The sequence below is a fragment of the Chrysochloris asiatica genome, unplaced genomic scaffold (assembly GCF_000296735.1).
Source record: "Chrysochloris asiatica unplaced genomic scaffold, ChrAsi1.0 scaffold00149, whole genome shotgun sequence".
Classification (NCBI taxonomy): Eukaryota; Metazoa; Chordata; class Mammalia; order Afrosoricida; family Chrysochloridae; genus Chrysochloris; species Chrysochloris asiatica.
In genome coordinates, this window is record NW_006408667.1 from 4,397,524 (window position 1) to 4,410,180 (window position 12,657).

A 12,657-nucleotide genomic window follows, 5' to 3' on the forward strand; every position below is an offset into this window, starting at 1 on the left:
CCTCCACTTTACGAAGCATGATCTCCTTCTCCAGAGACTGGTCCCTCCTGATAAATGTTTGAAGTATGAGAGATGAATTCTGGTCATCCTGGTTTCCAAGGAGCATTCTGGCTGAACTTCTTCAAACACAGATTTGCTTGTTCTATTGAAAGTACATGGTACTTTTAATATTCTCCTCAACATTACCACTCCAAAGCACCAATCCTTCTATGGTCTTGCTTATTCATTATTCAAATTTCACATGCATGTGATGCTATTGAAAATATCATAGCTTGGATCAATCACACCTTAGTTCTCAAACTGACATCTTGTGCAACAGATTTGTCTAATCTAATACATCATTTAATTTCTTTACTGATGCTCCATAAGTGTTGATGATCGATCTGAGCAAATAGAAGTCTATAACAATTTCAATCTTTTCTCCAATTTTTGTGATGTTATTTACTGGTCCAGTGGTGAGGATTTTTGTTTTTTTTTCACACAAGATTTTATTTAGAAACAACTAAAAAAGGGGAATTATCAGTTTAAAATAAAAAATGAACTTTTGATCCCTTTGTCTCAACAATAGTGAATTTGATTTTCCAACTGTGTGACTCTAGAATAAAATTTTACTCAAAGCTGTAAAATAAACCGCAAGTCTAAATCTCACTATAAATTCAAAATAATAGTATTCAATTACAAAACTTAATACTGACCATTCAGAGCTTTGTAGTCTGCAATCTTAGAATCACTCTCTGAGTAAAAGTGCTTCAGTCCCCTCCCCCAATCCCACCAGTGCAAAACAACCATCAAGGTTTCTCTCTTACTAAAAGTAAGAGAGAATGTTTTTAATAATAAAGCAATTTTATATTTTCTAACTTTGACATATTACCAAGTAAACAGACTAAGCCACATGAGTTCAACTTTCTCTTTTTGGGTTCCAGAAGACACACAACAAATCACTACACTAAACCAAAAACTCAGCAGCTTTCTTATTCATGAAAACATGGATTTTATCACTGGAATTACCTCCAGCCATGGCACTGATGGAACACACAGAGGCAAGGTATTCTTCATCAAAAGAATGCAGCAATTTTCCTATCTCGTGAAAGATTAGTACACGCCGTGGATGGGCCATACTGCCAACTACAACACAGTCTTCTCGTTTAGGGTCCCACACGGTTTGGAGCTTGGTCAGCCAGTGCCCAGTATTGGTGTTATGCCTGATCGTGGTGAGGAGAGGAATCTGAGAGGATATACAGCTGCTGTCAAAGATTCTGAGATTACAATCAGCACAAGTAATCACCATTCTGTTACCAGGTGAAAAATAGGTAGAGGCAAAGCTCTTTGTATGTTCAGTCAAAGAAATCAATGGTTGGTTTCCCTTGGGAAAATCATAAATATGAATATTCCTCAATTCAGCAGTAATGGAAAACTTTTTATGCACTGGGTGGATATGAACAGTTATTTTTCCATGGAACACTTGATAAATGTCTCATAAGTAGTTCCAGGTGTCCGTCTATCTACTACTGACATACTCCCATCCCAGTGTCCTACTACTAACGTGGAGGCATCTTCTGCCAACAAGTCAAAAGAAGAAAAGACACTGCCTTAATTTCTATACACCTCTTCAAAAATAGTTCTGGAAAAATCTCCACACCATAATGTGCCATCATAGCTCAATGACAGTATGTGGGCAGAATTGGCGAGTGAAAAGTGAAGGACAGCTAACTGACTGACTGTGGGGTTGAAAAACATACGCCCCATACAGCTGCCACCTAGTTTCTGATGGGTGGAGAGCCACAGAGAATGCTGAATTTCTGGTAACTTTACAAACTGTATCTTCATTAATGATCATGCCCCTTCAACTGGCTTTGTAGTTTTCAAGGCTAGATGATTACTTCTTAGTAGTCTTACTATTTGTTCTACTCATTTCTATCCATGTCTGTATAAATCCTTTAAACAGTTCATTGTCATCTTCATTGTCATCATCTTGATTTCCAGGAGTCATTTTGTAAAGGCCCATGAGGTAATAAAGGATTTTCATCTACTACTAATGCTGGCTGGATTGGGGCTGCTGGTAATGGAACTCCTAAAAGGTCTGCTTTTAGTAACCACATTGACCTTCTACAGCCAGTCTCATTTTCTCTCTTCTTAGGTTTCTTTCTCTTGGATTCAGCAGGTTGTCTCTTTATCATTTCACAGAGACTTGCAGCTGACTCAGACAACTGAAGAAAAGCAAAAAAGTTTACATTTTCTGATCTGATATTTAGTCTCTTCCTTTCATAGGATGACAATCCTGAAAAGTCATCCAGGCCTGGCCTGGCATCTTCATCACTGTCTCCATCCTGACTGCTTTCCATATCATCACTGAGCATCACTACATCTGAAGTGCTCTTAGATTGTCGCTTGTTACTTTCAGGATGAACATCAAAGGATGATTTTTGCAAAGCAGATTCTGCCCTGGAAGATGTGGCTTCCATCATTGGAGTTAAAATCCCTCTGGGGTGGTCACCTGGAAGCCGCCTTCCAATCTGCCACACCGAACACTGATATCTGTCCTTTGCTTTGCAGCAAGCGCCTTCCGGCCTAGAACATGGTGGGAGTCCGGGAGGGCGGGTTTTTGTTTTCTTTACATTGAGTTGCAACCCATACTGAAGGCTATGGTCTTTGATCTTTATCAGTAAGTACTGTAAGTCCTCTTGACTTTCAGAAAGCAGGGTTGTATCATCTGCATATCACAGGTTTTAAAGGAGTCCTCATACAATCCTGATGCCATGTTCTTACTCGTATACTCCAGTTGGTTGAATTATTTGCTCAGCATGCAGATTGATGGTGAAATACTACACCCTACCACACACCTACAGTAGTTTTAAACCATTTCAGTGTTCCCCTCTTCTGCTTGAACAACTGCTTCTTGGTCTAGGTACAGGTTCCTCATGAGCACAATTTATTTTTCGGGAATACTCATTCTCAGCAATATTGTCTATAGCTTGTCATGAGCTACACAATTGAAAATCTTTGCATAATAAATAAAGTATAGGCAAATACATTTCTGTAGATGCTTACACTCTGGTAACATAGTGGTTATGAGTTTGGTCAGCACTTTTAAAGTACCAGCTGTTCCCTGGGAGAAAGATGAGGCTTTCTGTTGCTGTAAAGTTTTACAGCCTCAGAAACCTTATGCAGGATCATTATGAGTTTGAACTGACTCCAAGGCAGGTAACCAACTTAACCAACCAACTAAATATCTTTATGGTATTCTCTCCTTTAAGCCAAGATCAATCTGATGTTAGCAATGATCTCTCTCATTCCACAGCCTTGCTTGAATCTGAGTTGACCTCCTGCTATTCCCTGTCAATGTACTGTTGCAAACGTTTTTAGATTTTCTTTAGCAAAACTTTACTGCATGTGATACTGTCCAATGAATTGTGCATTTTGTTCGGTCACCTTTCTTTCAAATGGGCACACATATGGACCTCTTCCAATCAGTTGGCCAGATAGCTTTCTTCTAAATGTCTTGGCATGGATAAGTGAGTGCTGCCAGTGCTGCATACATTTGTTGAAATACTTCAATTTGTATTTCATCAATTGTCACAGCTGTGTTCTTTGCCAATGGCTTCAGTTCACCTTGGATTTCTTTCTTCTGTATTACTGGCTCTTGCTCATATTCTAACTCTTTTAATGGTTAACATCAGCCATTTCTTTTTGGTACATTGATTGTATTTTCCTTCCATTTTCTTTTTATGCTGTCTACATCATTCAGTATTTTTTTCATAGACTCCTTCAATACAGCGAGTCAAGGTTTGAATTTTAATTCAGTTCTTTCGATTTGAGAAATGTTGAACATGTGAGTTAGAATTGCTTTTGTATTTCTAACTCAAGGTGTTTGCACATTTCTTTATAGTATTTGACTTCATCTTCTCGAGCTAACCTTTGATATTTTCACTCAGCTCTTCGACTTTAGCATTTCTTCCATTTGCTTTAGCACCTCTGTGCTCAAGAGCAACTTTAAGAATCTCTTCTGACATCCATTTTGGTCTTTTCCTTCTTTCTTGTCTTCTTAATAACCTTTTGTTTTCTTCCTCTATGATTATCTCAAGGTCAACTCACAACACTTCTGGTCTTTGGTCATCAGTATCTAATTAATCAAATCTGCCCTTGAGATTATCTCTGAATTCAATTGTCGTATATTCAAGGTTATACTTTTGCTTCCATGGACTTGTTTTAATTTTCTGTAGTTTCAGCCTGAATTTGCATATGAGCAATTCCATAAGCTGGCTCTGGCCTTTGGCTGATGATATTTAGCTTTTCTACCATCTCTTCCCACAGCTGTAGTCAATTTGATATTGATGTATTCCATCTGTTGAAGTCCTTGTGTGTAGTTATCTTTTATGCTATATAACAAAAGCTTTTGTGATGACATTGGTCTTGCAAAATTATTATGTGATCTCCAGCATCATTTCTACCACAAAGACCACATTTTCCAATGATTGATGCTTCTTCCTTTCTCTTTGTTTCCAACATTTGCATTCCAAGGACCAGTCATGATCGATACATCTTGAGTGCCTGGTTGGTCAATTTTAGACTGAAAAAGTCAGTAGGTTTCTTCAATTTCATCATCATTTGCCTAAGTGGTTAGTGTGTAAATTTGAACAATACTTGTATTAATTGGTCTTCCTTGTAGGCGTATGAATATTATCCTACCACAAACAGTGTTGTAGTAAGATAGATCTTGATATGTTCTTTCATGTGATGAACACAATGACATTCCTCTTCAATTTATCATTCCTGGCATAGTAAACCTTGTGATTGTCAGATTCAAAATGGCCAATATAAGTCCATTTCAGCTCCCTAATGCAAGAGATATCCATGTTAAAGTGTCCCTTTCATTTTTCACAACTACCAGTTTTTCAAGATTCATGCTTTATACAGTCCCTATTATAATTATTAATGAATGTTTATAGCTGTTTCTCTTCATTTTGCATTGAAAATGAAGGATCTGTAAAGCTTTAGTCTATTCACATCATTAAGGTCAACTCTAATTTGTGTTGCCAGCTCTTCCCCTGTCATATATTGAGTGTCTTCCATTGTGAGGGAGCATCTTCTGGAATTATATCTGACAATATTCTAATGTTCTTCATCATGTTTCAATATTCAGTATTCTGGTGCTGTCAGTGTTTCACTGCTAGTCATAAGATTTTCAGTGACTAAATTTTCAGAAGTACTCGTCTCTCCTTCTTTCTAGTCTGTCTTCATCTGGAAGCTCAGCTGAAACCTGTCCACTTTGTGTGACCCTGTTAGTGTTTAAAATGCCAGTGGAATACCTTCCAGAATCAAGCACCTCACAAGCCACCACAGAATGAGAAACCAACAGAAATACAATACTTCAAATTTTATCATCACTGTCTTTGGTATTTGGTACCTAAATATAAATAATAATGGTATTAACTGGTCTTTCTTATAGGCATATCAATAATCGATATTATCCTATCACAGATAGCATTGTACTTCGAGTTAGGTCTTGAAATACACTTTTTGATGACTAACGTGTTTGTCATTCCCAGCATAATAAACCATATGTTAACCCAATTCAGCATGGCCAAATCAGTCCATTTCAGCTCACTAAAACCTAGGAAACTGGTGTGGCACTGTGGGATACTGCACTGAAACACAACTGTCAGTTTGAACTGTAAGGTTAGCCATTGAAATTCACCAGTCACTCCTCAGAAACCTTATACAGGGTCACTCTGAGTCAGAACTGACTAGACAGCACTTAACAACAAGGCTGCCAATCTTTATGTTCCATTTCACTTCTTTTAACAACTTCCAATTGTCTTAGATCCATAGTCTGTCCAGTCCACATTTCAGTTTTTAACAGATGTTTGCAGCTGTTTCTTCTCATTTTTTATTTGTGCCCCAGCAGCCAATGAAGATCCTGAAAACTTTACCCCATCCATGTGATTAGGGTCACCTCCACTTTGAGAAGGTGTCTTTCCTCCTTTTGTATTTTGAGCCTTCCATCCTGAAGAGCCCTTCAGGTATCTTCTGATACTGCATCAGGCAATGTTCTGTTGCCATTCATAAAGTTTTCAGTCTAACCATTCACAAGTGGGTTGCCTCCCCTTCTTTTAGCCTGTCTTAGTCTGGATGTTCACTGAAACATGTCTACCATGGGTGACATTGGTATTTAAGCTGGTATTCTAGCATCACAGCAATATACAAACCACCACTGTACAACAAACTGACAGACAAGTTGTGGACTTGCTGATGCTACTTTTAATTATGTATTTTTGCATGTAACATGCCCATGTAAATAACACACACATACATATGTGTGTATGTATATACATTGGAGTCCTGGTGTGGCACTGTGGGTTAATGTGCTTGGTTCAAACTCACCAACCACTCCTTGGAAACCCTATACAGGGTCACTATGGGCCTTAACAAACCTGACAAACACAACAATAATATATATGTGTGTATATAAAATGAACATAGTATACGTAAGAAACTAATTTGTGAGGGAATTGTGCTGGTTTTAAACCCTGTATGACATGCTTGTTATTTGTGTAGATATGTAGTACCTATAAGATCCTCATGATAGTTTAGACTTGTTTTTCCTTAACATGAAAATATCAAATTGTATGCTTTTCTTTTTGCTTCATATGATCTGAAATATTTGGGATGGTACTAGGCTTTATAGCTAGTATGAATATATGTGGAATTATTTGTTCTCCAACACAAACTGCTATCAACTTTTTGGATTTTGTGTGTATTTGGAGGTCATACCTTTTTGAATTTTAGAAACAAATTTTATTTGTGAAAGTACCACACTGTTTGAAGTGAGTTTGCATGAGAAGGGACTGTTAAATAGATCTATTGTTGTTAAATACCTTTCAGTCTGATGCTGACCCTTTATAGGGTTTCTTAGGCTGTAAATCTTTTCAGGAGCAGAAAGCCTCATCTTTCTCTCCCAGAGCAAATGGTAAGCTTAAACCACTGACTTTGTGGTTAGTAGTGCAATATTTATCCTGTTGAGTCACCACACTCTCATTAATAGCTCTAGAAATATATTATTTTATATTTAATACTTACAAAAATCCACTGCTGTTGAGTGGCTTTCAACTCATGTTGTTGTTGTTAAGTGCCATTGAGTCCATTCCAATTAATAGCGACCCTATATAGGATTTCCAAGGAGCAGCTGGTGAGTTTGAACTGCCGACCATGTGGTTCAAACCAACCTTGCAGTCTGGTGTATTAACCCACAATGCCACACCAGGACTCCATAGTTTCCCTAGTTAAGTTCAATGCTATGCATGCCCCCAAAGCACCTAGCTGAGGAAACAAAGAAAATAAGCATCATTGCTTATTAATAATTTACATTTATATTGTTCATAAACAAAATAAGCATTTTTATTTAAAAATAATTACTACTATCTGTTTTAATTTCAATACAGTACTATATCATACCACTCTAAGCATTTCTTAAGCTGAAAGAACTAAAAAAAAATTCAAGTCACCATACTTACTCAGTATGCTGAGCAAGTAATCCAAGAAGCTAGATTATATGCAGAAGAACATGACATTAATATTAGAGGAAGACTCCTTGACAACCTGCAATAGGTGCATGATATAAACCTTGCATGCTGAAAGTGAAGAGGACTTAAAATAATTATTGATGAAGATCAAAGACGACACCCTTTGGTATGGATTGCACCTCAATGTAAAGTAAACAGAAATCCTCATCTCTGGAACAATAAATAACATGGAGATAAATGGAGAAAAGATTGACGTTGTCAAAGACTTCATTTTTCTTGGGTCCACACTCCTGGAAACAACAGTCAAGAAATCAGACAGATGCATTAGGCAAATCTGTTGCACAGACCTGTTTAAAGTGTTCAAGAGCAAAGATGTCAGTTTGAGGACTATGGTAAGCACGACACAAGCCATGGTATTTTCTTTAGCCTCAAATACATGTGAAAGTTGGACAATGGTTAAGGATGACCTTAGAATTGATGCATTTGAGTTATGGTGTGGGAGCAGAATATTAAAAATACTATGGACTGCCAGAAGAAAAAACAAGTCTGTTTTGGAGGAAATACAGCCAGAATATTCCTTAGAGGTCAGATTGGCAAGGCTTGTCTTTCATACATCAGACATTTATCGGGAGAGACCAGTCCCTCGAAAAGACATCATACTTGGTAAATGGAGAGTCAGAGAAGAAAAAGATGGCCCCCAATGAGATGGGCTGGCACAATGAGAACAGAAATGGGCTCAGTCATAACATTGATTATGATGTTGGCACAGAACCAACCAGTATTTCATTCTTTAGTGCATAAGTTTGTTATGAGTTGGAAAAGACTTGATGGTACCGAACAACAACATATCACTCTACTTCAAGAACAAATTCAATAGCCTTGACCTTTTCATCAATATATTTATCATTTAAAGGACATTAAAGAACAGAAAATAGGCAAAACAGAATACCACACTCAAGATATTCAGACAACGTGGAATATTATGTGTGGTGCTGTGGGTTCATGCACCAGACTGCAAAGCTGTTTGAACTGCAAGGTCTGCGGTTCAAGCTCACCAGCTGCTCCTTGGAAACGCTATACAGGGTCGCTATGGGTCGGAATTGACTCGACGGCACTTAACAACAACAACAACAACAGCAACAATCTATTGCCATCACATCAATTTCAACTCACAGCGACAGTTTAGGATACATGAGAATGTTCTGTACAGTTACTGAGACTGTAGATCTTATGGACGCAGGCTGCATCATTCTTTTTCCATTGAATGACTGACTGATGGGTTCAAACAACTGAACGTTTGGTTAGTTAGCAGCACAACACTCAACTCACTGTACCAACAAGGCTCTTACCTACAGCCTACATGCCTAATTATATCTTTCTACCCCAACTAACATTATCCTACTGCATCATGCCTCCCTGACTTTGTGAGGAAGAGGAAAGGTTAGGCAGAATTGTACCATTTTTAACCACATGGAACCATCAATCAATAAATCAAATACTGTATTGCATTAAGCAAATCTACTGCACAAGACCTCTTGAAAATGTTCAAGGTAAAGATATCAATTTGAAGCTGTAAGGTGTGCCTAACCCAAGCTATGGTGTTTTCAATAGTCTCATATGCATGTGAAAGTTGGATAATGAATAAGGAAGACCATAGAAGAATTGAAGCATTTTGATTTATGGTTCTAGAGAATAATATTGAAAGTACTATGGGCTACCAGAAAATACAAACAAAACTGTATTGAAAGAAATAAGAATACTTCTTAAAAGCCAAGATGATGAAACTTCATCTCATACTGTGCACAGATTATCAGGAGGGACACGTCTCTGAAGAAGGACATTATGCTTGGTAAAGTGGAGGGCCGTAAAAAGAGGGAGACCCCCAACAAGACGAATTGGCACAGTTTCAACAGCAATGGGCTCACATATAACAGTAATTGTGAGGAAGGTACAGGACCAGACAGCGTTATGTTCTGTTGTGTGTAGAGTAGCTATGAGTCAGAGCTGACTTGATGGTATATTGTAACAACAAGAACAACAAACTCTATACCTCTGTGAGAGGTGATCTTCTGAGACCCAAAGATACACATAGATAGAGCAAAGGAGAAAACCAAGGCTGTCTGGATTCTCACACCTTCAAATCTGATGTTTTAGGCACAAACCACAGCTGCTAGTTGAGATTTCTTGGGCACAAATGTAGACTCTTTTAGTTTCAGAATCTTGTTGACTGAATGGCATAATAATTAAAACTTCATTTTTATATATTTATTGAGAGAAAATTAAATGAGTTAATTCATATGACATACACAGCACAATTCAATAACTCCTCAACCAGAAGTTACTATTATTATTATCTTTCATGAGAGAATGAAACTAGGAATGTAGGTCAGAGAGAGTAATGTGATTACATTCAAGGCATGTCAGTTCAATATGGATTTAGCAAAAAGTGAAATTACTGTACAAATAGTAAATCCAGTGCCAGAATTTTACCAGAAGTAAAGTGAAGTGTAAAATTGCTTTTTTTGTCCTAAGTATCACTGGGCTTTATTTTGGATTTTCTGCATGAGTATCCTTTTACTCCTAAGATTCTCTTGCTTTTAAGATTTTGCTATTGGGCATAATATATTTACATTCATGATATGAAGTTCCTTGAAAAAAAATAGCAAAAGAAATCTCTTTCTCTTTCCTTGCCCCTGACAAGCCTCTCTCCCTTTGGTTTAGGGGCAAAATAGACACAGGGTTTGGGGAAAGATGAGCTATGATTTTGTCTTTAGTTGTCGAGTTTTATAAAGACCCTACATGAAAGAGGGATTGAAAACTTTTAGCCTATATTGCTGCTAGTTCCTCAACCTCCACATCCATAAACATTGACTCCACAAATTTTCCAAAATAAAAACAACATAAAAATGAAGACCGTTCAAAGACTGACTTATCTGTGAGACTGAGCCAAATTGCACCAGCTGCATTGGCATGGTTCCTACATCTGGCTTCCATGAACAGTATTTTAAGAATTTTGGCAACACACAGGACAGAGGAATTATAAAGAATTCTTTACAGAAAACAGAAATGGTGGAAGACAATTATCTTTTCTTGCCACAGTTCACCAAGCAATTTAATCGACCAGCCTTGAGTTTCTAAACAAGTATGCCCAGAGCGCTGTCCAAAACTACTGTAACCTCCTAGTAAAGGCCAGTGTGCTCAGAGGCTAAGTCCCAGGAGTAAGAAACAACAGTGGACTTAATAGCAATGGAAAGCATAAAATGGATCTTTTATATAATTCGTTAACCTAATGGGTGACATTTCCCAAAAGCCAATACACAGCATGTGTATGTGCCTGCAAGGAAGTTTTAACCTGTTTTATCCCTGATTTTCTTATCCCTTCCTTTAAATCATTAGGTATGGCTGATTAGTTTATTTGCCTGGTTCTTTGTGGAACTCTATTTATTTCTATATTTCTGCATCTATTTTATAGAAGAAGGCAAAGAAGGAACAGTTTAACAGAACTGTGTTCTATTTCATATACATATTTAGAAACTATTTAGAAACAAGGCAAGTGCTATAAGACTAAAAATTAATCAGAGATATTTAAACTTTGAAGAGGAAGAAACAATTATAAAACAGTATCAAAAAGCCTCAATAAAGGTTTTAAAAACTAAATTGAAAGGACAAGTAAGCATTATATTAGAAATAATTAGCTATTAATGTTTTATTTAACTATGGTACAAAATTGTTCCACTTTAAGAAAAAATTCAACAGACTTGACCTCACTACCAAGATTATAATTAAAAACAATCATTTAATAATTAAAAAATTAGGCAAAGCAGAACATTACTTTAGGGTATTTAACATATGAAGACATTCAGAAAACATGGAAAAATAACACTTAGATTGTGGGGTGCCATCTAAGTTATCTGATGAGCTAATCATTTGGCTTCTATGTAGATGGAAAGGCCCACAGGATAATGTAAGGAGGATAGAAATCTTTTTGGCCCAGTAGGACAAGGGTGATAAATTGCCTTTACAAAAGGGTGGAAGTACTTTTCAGTTGACAGAAGGGCTGGAGCCTTGTCTAGGAGAAGTATGATGACTGTTAGATAAATATGTGACAGGTTGTAGCCAGGATAACCACACCGATGCCTCTGTCTAGTAAACCCAATGGGGTGATGTGGAGGAAAACTAGAATTAGTTAATTTAAAAATATCTATAATGTGTTTTATGTCTTATGTAATTGGATTATATAATTGTGGCACCTGCCACTTGTCTGTCAATTTGTGGTAGCTGGTATGTTGCTGTGATGCTGGAAGGTCTGCCATCCATATTTTAATTATCTACACAGTTACCCATAGTGGACAGGTTTCAGTGGAGCTTCCAGACTAAGATGGACTAGGAAGAAGGAATGGTTAGTGATATATATATCACTATTCACCTCTGTCCGATTTAGTTTCTGTATGCCTCCTTGTGTCTTCACCTGTCTTCATTATTATAATTAAAAAACAATAATTAAATATATAGAGACAACCTTATAACAATAATGTTTTGTGGGAAATTGATGTGAAAGAGCTGAGCAGAGCCTGGACAGAGACACATGCTAAATGGATATGGGACAAAAATTGGAATATATATACTTTTAAGTGCTGTCGACTAGGTTCTGACTCATAGTAATGCTGTATGGTGTTTCTGAGGAGCAGCTAGTGAGTTTGAACTGCTGACCTAGAATAGTGCTTTACTCTGCGGTGCCCTATAGGACTCACTCACTCGCTGTCTTTCTGTATATATATATATATATATATATATATATATATATATATATATATATCCCACAGATCTACAAGAATTAGAAAGAAGATTTGGGTACATGAGTATTTTTCTTTCTTGCAATCACAACTACAAATGCAATGGAGCATACAGCAGGCAAAATCATGAAAACTTCTTAGATATTATCTTAAGACAATGAATAGCTAGCTGAGCCTGACACAAAGACACATTAGAAGGTCCCAGATAGAACATCAGAATATGTGGGAATAAAACTCAAAGTTATATTTTTAAAATGACCAGGCTTATTGGAAGAACCTGCGATTTTGGCTCTTAACCACCTTCCAGGTTTGGAAAAGAACTCACCTTCATGGTCCAACTTTCA

General features: G+C 37.1%; 1 pseudogene; it reads right to left on the bottom strand.

Moving 5' to 3' along the window:
* Positions 1-946: 946 nt before the first annotated feature.
* The window catches only part of LOC102824635, a 30,034-nt pseudogene continuing 18,323 nt past the window's right edge, over positions 947-12,657 (bottom strand).